The 7,046-nt window shown below is 36.4% G+C and overlaps 1 pseudogene; it reads right to left on the bottom strand.

The window, feature by feature from the left end:
* Positions 1-250: 250 nt before the first annotated feature.
* LOC102959258 lies at positions 251-4,479 on the bottom strand (annotated as a pseudogene).
* Between the last annotated feature and the right edge of the window lie 2,567 nt (positions 4,480-7,046).

Raw genomic sequence — 7,046 nt, 5'->3', positions numbered from 1 at the left:
CTTGGATTACAAAAGAAACATGACTCAATATGAAAGTAAGAAACTATCTACAAATCACTGTCAGTAACAAATTGCAATATACCATGCATACAGGAGTCATACAGAGCAAGAAACTCTCAAACAAAACAAAAATATCTTATACCTTGCAAATCCAATTTTTTCTTTAAAATCATTCATGAAAAGGATTCTCTCAAGTAAGAATTGACACCTCAATTAATCAAGCATCAGAAAGCTACATTATAGCTATTTACTATACAAAGACATCTTTTCTCCTCTTTTCCTTCTGAATGTCTGTCCCAGAATCACATAGACTCTTTTGCTTCTCTGACACTCCCCATTCCACCATTTCTTCAGGTCGTGAAAACTGAATTTGCTGAAGACCATAAATCTGTTGATATGATGTTGTAAAAATCACACATTTTGGGAGCACCTGGGTGACTCAGTCGTTAAGCATCTGACTTTGGCTCAGGTCACGATCTCACGGTTGGTGAGTTTGAGCCTGTGTCAGGTGAGCATGACTCCCACTTTGGGTGAGCTTGACTTGTGCTTCAGGTGAGCTGATGCCCCAATTCTGGTGAGCTCCAGCCCCACTTAAGGTAAAAACATGAGCCCTGGGTGAGCCCCACTTTGTTCTCTCTCTCTCCCTCTCCCTCTCTCTGCCCCTCGCTCACTTTTGCCCCTCCCCTAAAAAAACAAAAACAAAAACAAACAAACAAACAAAAAAACCCACAATATATTTAGTTGCTGACCATCTGCGATTATTAGGCCAGCTGGTAACTGGTTGGTAAATGCCTCCTCTATAAGTTCTTCACTTAGTCCTTCTATAGCTGTGACTGTTCCCCCAATTCTTTTCTTTCCTTTCATAGCCTCTCTGAATTTCTGAATGTATAATTTTAGTGGTTCTACATAACTGTTGAAGCCTAAGGTAGACATGGAAAAGACAATATCTTCTCCACTGTCTTCCATTTTTCTTGATGACATCTTTCACTTGCTTCACCTATAATAAAGCTAATGAATTCATACATTCTTGAACACATTCTTGGGCATCTTTTCCAATCTTTCCCATTTGAGGTATGGCACTTTTCATCATCCTAGGTACATTTCCAATCGGAAAATATATGTGTTTCTCTTTGAAACTTTACTTTGAACCATTTATGTCTTCTTGATCATTCATGCTGTCTTCAGTATCATCATGAGGTAGTATAACATGACTTCCTCCAAAGCAGTGTATAGAATGGATAGTGGAGAAGCATCTATCACTCTATCACATTTATCACAGTAACACTGTCACCATCCATCCCCAGTGCAGCTCTGGTTGGTTCCAATTACCAATCGGCTATTTGGTTGGACAGAGAATGGCTGCTAAGGAACCAGCCCCAGTGTAGAGATGCCAAGTCTTTTTTTTTAATACACTATTTTTTTGAGGAGTAGTGAGAAGAGTAGTCTAAAAATATGAAGAACGATTCCAGATCGATGAACTATTTGATATATCATTGAAGATAAATTATTTAAAACAAAATAAATGAATAAGTAAGTTTATAATAAATAAACAAAAATAAATAAAAAGCAGTATTACTTCACTTCTGGAATGCCAAGTGGCTGTACCACGTTAACTCCCACCAGCAATGTGTGAGAGTTCTTCTTGTTCGAATCATTGCCAGCATTAGGTGTTGTCAGTGTTCTTGATTTTGGCCATTCTAAGAGTTGTGGAGTGGTATCTTATTGTTTAATTTTCATTTTTCTGATAATGTATGGGACAGGACATTTTTTATATGCTTATTTTCCATCTGTATACCTTCTTTGATGAGGTGTCACTTAAGATCTTTGCCCTATTTTTTAATCATATTGTTTATTTGCTGAAGTTTGAATGTTAAGGATTCTATATGTTTTGGATAATAGTCTTTCTTAAGATGTGCATCTTGCAAATATTTTCTCCCATTCTGTGGCTTGCCTTCTTATTCTTAGGACATTGTCTTTCACAAAGTAGACCTTCCCTCCCACCTTGGAAATTTATTTATTTATTTATTTATTTATTTATTTATTTAGAGGAAAGCAGAAGGTGAGGGAGAGAGAATCTTAGGCTCCACACTTAGCATGAAGCCCAACACGGGGCTCAATCTCATGGCCATGAGATCATGACCTGAGCCGATACCAAGAGTTGGACACTTAACTGACTGAGTCACCCAGACACCCCAGAGTAAACATTTTTATGAATTTTAACAAAGCCCAGTGTATACATTATTTCTTTGATGGAGCATGCCATGAGTGTTATATCTAAAAAAATCATCATTTTACCCTAAGCCATCTAGATTTTGTTCTATATTATCTTCTAGGAGTTTTATAGTTTCATATTTTATAATTAGTCTGTGATTTATTAGTAATTTTTGAAGCGTTTAAAGCCTGTGTGTAGATTCAGTTTTTGCATGTGAATGCTCAGTTGTTCCAACATCATTTGTTGAAAAGACTATCTTTTCTCCATCGTATTGTCCTCCTTTCTTTATGAAAGATCACTTGACTGTATGTATGTGTATGTGTATTGACTGTATATATATTTATGTGCATTGCCCGTATGACTATGTATGTATGTATCTATTTCCTGGCACTCTATTCTGTTCTAATGATCTGTCTATTCTTTCACCAATATCACTCTTGTCTTGATTACTTAGCTTTATAGTAAGTCTTGATGAATAGTATCAATTTTCCAACTTTGTTTTTCTCCTTCAACTAAGCAAATTCTTGATGAAATATAACTTTATAAATTTATCTTATAAGAAAACTTCAAGAAAAATTAAGAATCATAATATGTGATCATTTTTGTGGAAGAAGCCAGCAAATACTCATCACGATAGCGATAAAGGACAGAAAACGACATTTTAGGACTTTTTTTTCTCAAGAATTTGAGAGGAAAACAATTGTAACAACAAAAACAACAAATTAAAGTCTCTCAGGGTAGGGGCACCTGGGTTTCTCAGTCAGTTAAGCGTCTGACCTGCTCAGGTCATGATCTCCCCGTACGTGAGTTCAAGCCATGGGTCAGGCGCTGTACTGACAGCTCAGAACCTGGAACCTGCTTCTAATTCTGTGTCTCCCTCTCTCTCTGCCTCTCCCCAATCACACCGTCTCTCTCTCTCTCTCTCTCTCTCTCTCTCTCTCTCTCTCTCTCAAAAGTAAAGAAACATAAAAAAATTAAAATCTCTTAGGGTAGTGTTGGGGAATTCTGCTATAAATATAATGAATGACTTAATAAAATAAAGGCAAAAATGCTCATAAGGATAGATAAAGTGTAGAATAAAGTTACCACAATAATGACGTACTTAGAAACAGGTGAAATGCATGGAAAATAATAGGAGTGACATGTAGAGGTCGCTTTTAGGCAACAGACTTGAGCCATGGAATGTAAAAAGGGCCCACAGGACCACCTGGCTGCGTACTAACAGCCCATCAGGCGACCCACCTCAAAATATCCATAAGCCCTGACTAACCAATGGGCTATTTACAATCATGCACACAAACCAAAGAAGGGAAAATCCATTATGTCCCCAGCTGCCTCACCTTCTTCCTTTAAATAAAGCCCCCACCCACTGCCTTGTTACAGACAATGACTCTGCTGTCTTGTCCACTGCTCCCTTCCAGTGTATCCACTAAACTTCTATCTCCTTTGTTTTGCCTCAGGTGAGTTCTTTCACCACCAGCGTGTGTCACTGGCTTCCACCCGATCAATGGTCACCCCACTTTTGGGGGCTCCATCCAATCCAGGAGACACCACATGACACATTTTAAAAACAGGAAAATGCAGTGTAGTGTCTTTAGGCCTTGTACAAAACAATATTTATCAGGTTTGTTGATTAGTAAAGATGAGGATTTGCAAGGACTCAGGATTAGGATCGGATCTTTTATGAGAAGAAATATATACATTTATTCTAATCTCAACTATCTGGACATTTAGTCAGTCCCATTTTACTCCCATGCTGGACACAATTTTAGAGAAATTAAGCTTTCTTTTAACACAATTATTGGAGGAAGGTATGGTTGTTCTTTGGGCATCAGCTAAGGCAACAAGTGCCAAGATTCCTTTTAAGGACGATAATACAGTTTAATCTGGGGTTGGTTGGTGTGTTTGCACTTTTTTGGCCCAGTTATGATATCCTGAAAAAGGCCAGGTAGCTTCTTGAACAGTTCATTAGGTCCACACCTCGATCACGTCCTTTATTGGGCTTTCATAGATAGGAACCCTAAGTATCAGCCCAGGGAACAAGCAGCACACAACCAGGGCAATCCCTATGCCCCAGGGTCCACCAAAATTATTCAAATAAGCCAACCCTCAGGGAACCTGGGAAAGCTGAGTAACAGGACTCTGCTTGATGCATACCAACTTTCAGTTACCCTCTCCAAAGGCACCTCCCTGTATGGTCCTGCCTGACAGCCTTTTTGTTTGGGGCTGCAATATAGAGTTCTGCCTTCTAGCTTTTCAAATGCCATTGTGTTCTGTCCTGAAGCGAAAGAATCCTTAAATCTTATGAAACAAGGAAGAGCACTTTGGACACATACCGAGTGCAGTGAGTGTCATGCTCTAAACTGAAAAACAAACAAAAAAGATCTAGTCCTAGTCCCATAGGTTAATAGGATACTTGGGTTGACTATAGAAATTCAGAGTGACATAATATACACTCTTTAGAAAACAGTTATAGAGACAAAAGAGGACACATTATAATTAAATATCCATATGGTATTCATTATTTCAAAGGAAAAGGGAATTGGGGTTAAGAAATGGGGTCGCTGGGGCACCTGGGTGGCTTAGTTGGTTAAGTGTCTGACTTTGGCTCAGGTCATGATCATGCAGTTTGTGAGTTAGAGCCCTGCATTGGGCTCTGTGCTGACAGCTTGGAGCCTGGAGCCTGCTTCGGATTCTGTGTCTCCCTTTCTCTCTGCCCCTCCCCGACTTGTGCTCTGTTTCTCAAAAATGAATAAACATTAAAAGAAGAAGAAGAAGAAGAAGAAGAAGAAGAAGAAGAAGAAGAAGAAATGGGGTCTCTCCTATGTTAATGAGGGTATAGCATTGGAGAGACCTAAAGACCTGACTGCTCTAATGACAATGATTGATTAGAGACCTTGTTATATATTCTAAAGGTAATCTAAAATAAATCAGATTATTGGACTTCTAATTGGTCATAGAGCAATTTAGACTTTAGCATGGAAATGGCTTCAAATATTCTGAAATTCTATTTGAAAATTTATTTTTTCAATAACGTTCTGACCCACAGAAATGACAACCTTCTGCACAAGAATTATTAATATTCTTTCACATTGAACTTAAGACTTTGCCACCTCGTCTAATCCAAAAGTCTTCTTATATGTGTTCTACCATTTCAAAGATTTGGGTATTACTATTAAAGCATTCAAATAGTTTATTAGTTTATCTTTCTTGGTCATATATGCAATAATCTGCTACATAAATTAGTTTGACTTTTTTCTTTTTACTAGATTAATGAGTTTATCATATTTTACTTGAATCCACTCAGTAAAATAGAAACAAATACATCCACTTTATTATTAATGCCTATTTTTCAACAATGGTTTTCTTTGTTTTGCATTTCTTAGGTGTTTTCCATACATTTTTACATGTATTAATATTAATATAAATACTCCTTCTAGATCTTCTCATAAAATAGCAACAAGTGTTTTTGCACTTATAAAATTGATTCTTGTACAAGATTATGAGTCAGCTATTGAATTCCCTTTTGAGTTCTTCCCTGACTTCAGAGTACATTTTTAAGATCGCAAATCAGTTGAAATTAGCTATGTAATATAAAAATAACAAGTTGGTGTTTCTTTAGATATATTCCCCACTTTTAGTTTGACATAAGAGGTGGCTACCAAACAGAAATATATTACTTATATACGCTCCTCCTGCATTAGAAATACAGTCCCTTGCCCCCCAAAATAGACAAACATAAGACAGAATAGACATCCCATTCTGAAGATAAAATAATTCATTCACAGAATAAACAATGGTTATTCTTGAGCCAGTCGTCTCTAATTATTCGAGAGTGCAGGCTTCTATAAGAATATCATCTTCACATAATGTAGAACATACACTAAAAATTCTAGAGAATTCTGAAATCTGTTAACCTAACATTGAGTATTAGCTACCTGGGTGGTCTCTTTGCTCTGTGCAGTACACGTCATAATGTCTCAAGTGCTTTGAGTAATTTCTCTCACCCTGCATTCTCTATCAATGGTCAAATTAGTTATTTTTTAAACTGAATCCAGTACTCTGTTAGATGCCATCTTTTTTTTTTCATCCATGTTGTTCATCTTTCTCTTTATTGTGGCTATTTTTACAGTCCATTTATTTCAACTACAATTTCGGGAATATTTGTCAATCTTCTCTTACTGTCTTTTGGTCACTGTCCACATCTTGCATTTACATGTATCCTGCTATTCTATTTTGTATAAGAGAACCATTGAGAATGCTGGTGGTATTGATGTCACACAGAGAAGTTTTTCTGTGTTATAATTTGAAGAGCTGAACTTTTCAGTGCAGTCAGTAAGTGAATTGGGTTTATACTGGATTGAGAAGGGAGATGTAAAATTTCAATAGAAAAAAAAACAGGATAATAAAAGCATAAGTTAATTGTTTGTAAAAGTCCAAGGAAGTAAATTTCAATATACAGATGAAGTAGGTAATTGCCTAGGAAAATATGCTTTAGCAAAAACTGACCCCATCCAACGTAGAAAACTTAAAACAATTTCAACAGAAAACCTAGAAAGAATTGTCAATCAATTATTTCTCTTAAAGCACTTCTATATTACATGGGTGTAGGTATACGCTTTCTAACTATGTATCAAAATTCAGATGTAATGACAAAAAAATATTTATAAGTTAGACAACCAAAAACTTCATATGGAAAACAAAAGTCATTAACAAACCAAAAGATATAAAACAAACTGGGGAGAAAATGTTTGTGACATCTATTGCATATAAACGAATAATCCCCCTATATTTTTTTAAAGCTACCTCCTATTTATTTATACTTAATATCATT

This window comes from Panthera tigris, chromosome A1 (assembly GCF_018350195.1).
Source record: "Panthera tigris isolate Pti1 chromosome A1, P.tigris_Pti1_mat1.1, whole genome shotgun sequence".
In the NCBI taxonomy this organism is placed as follows: Eukaryota; Metazoa; Chordata; class Mammalia; order Carnivora; family Felidae; genus Panthera; species Panthera tigris.
The sequence above is the reverse complement of the archived record's forward strand: the minus strand, read 5'-3'. Positions and strand labels throughout refer to the sequence as shown.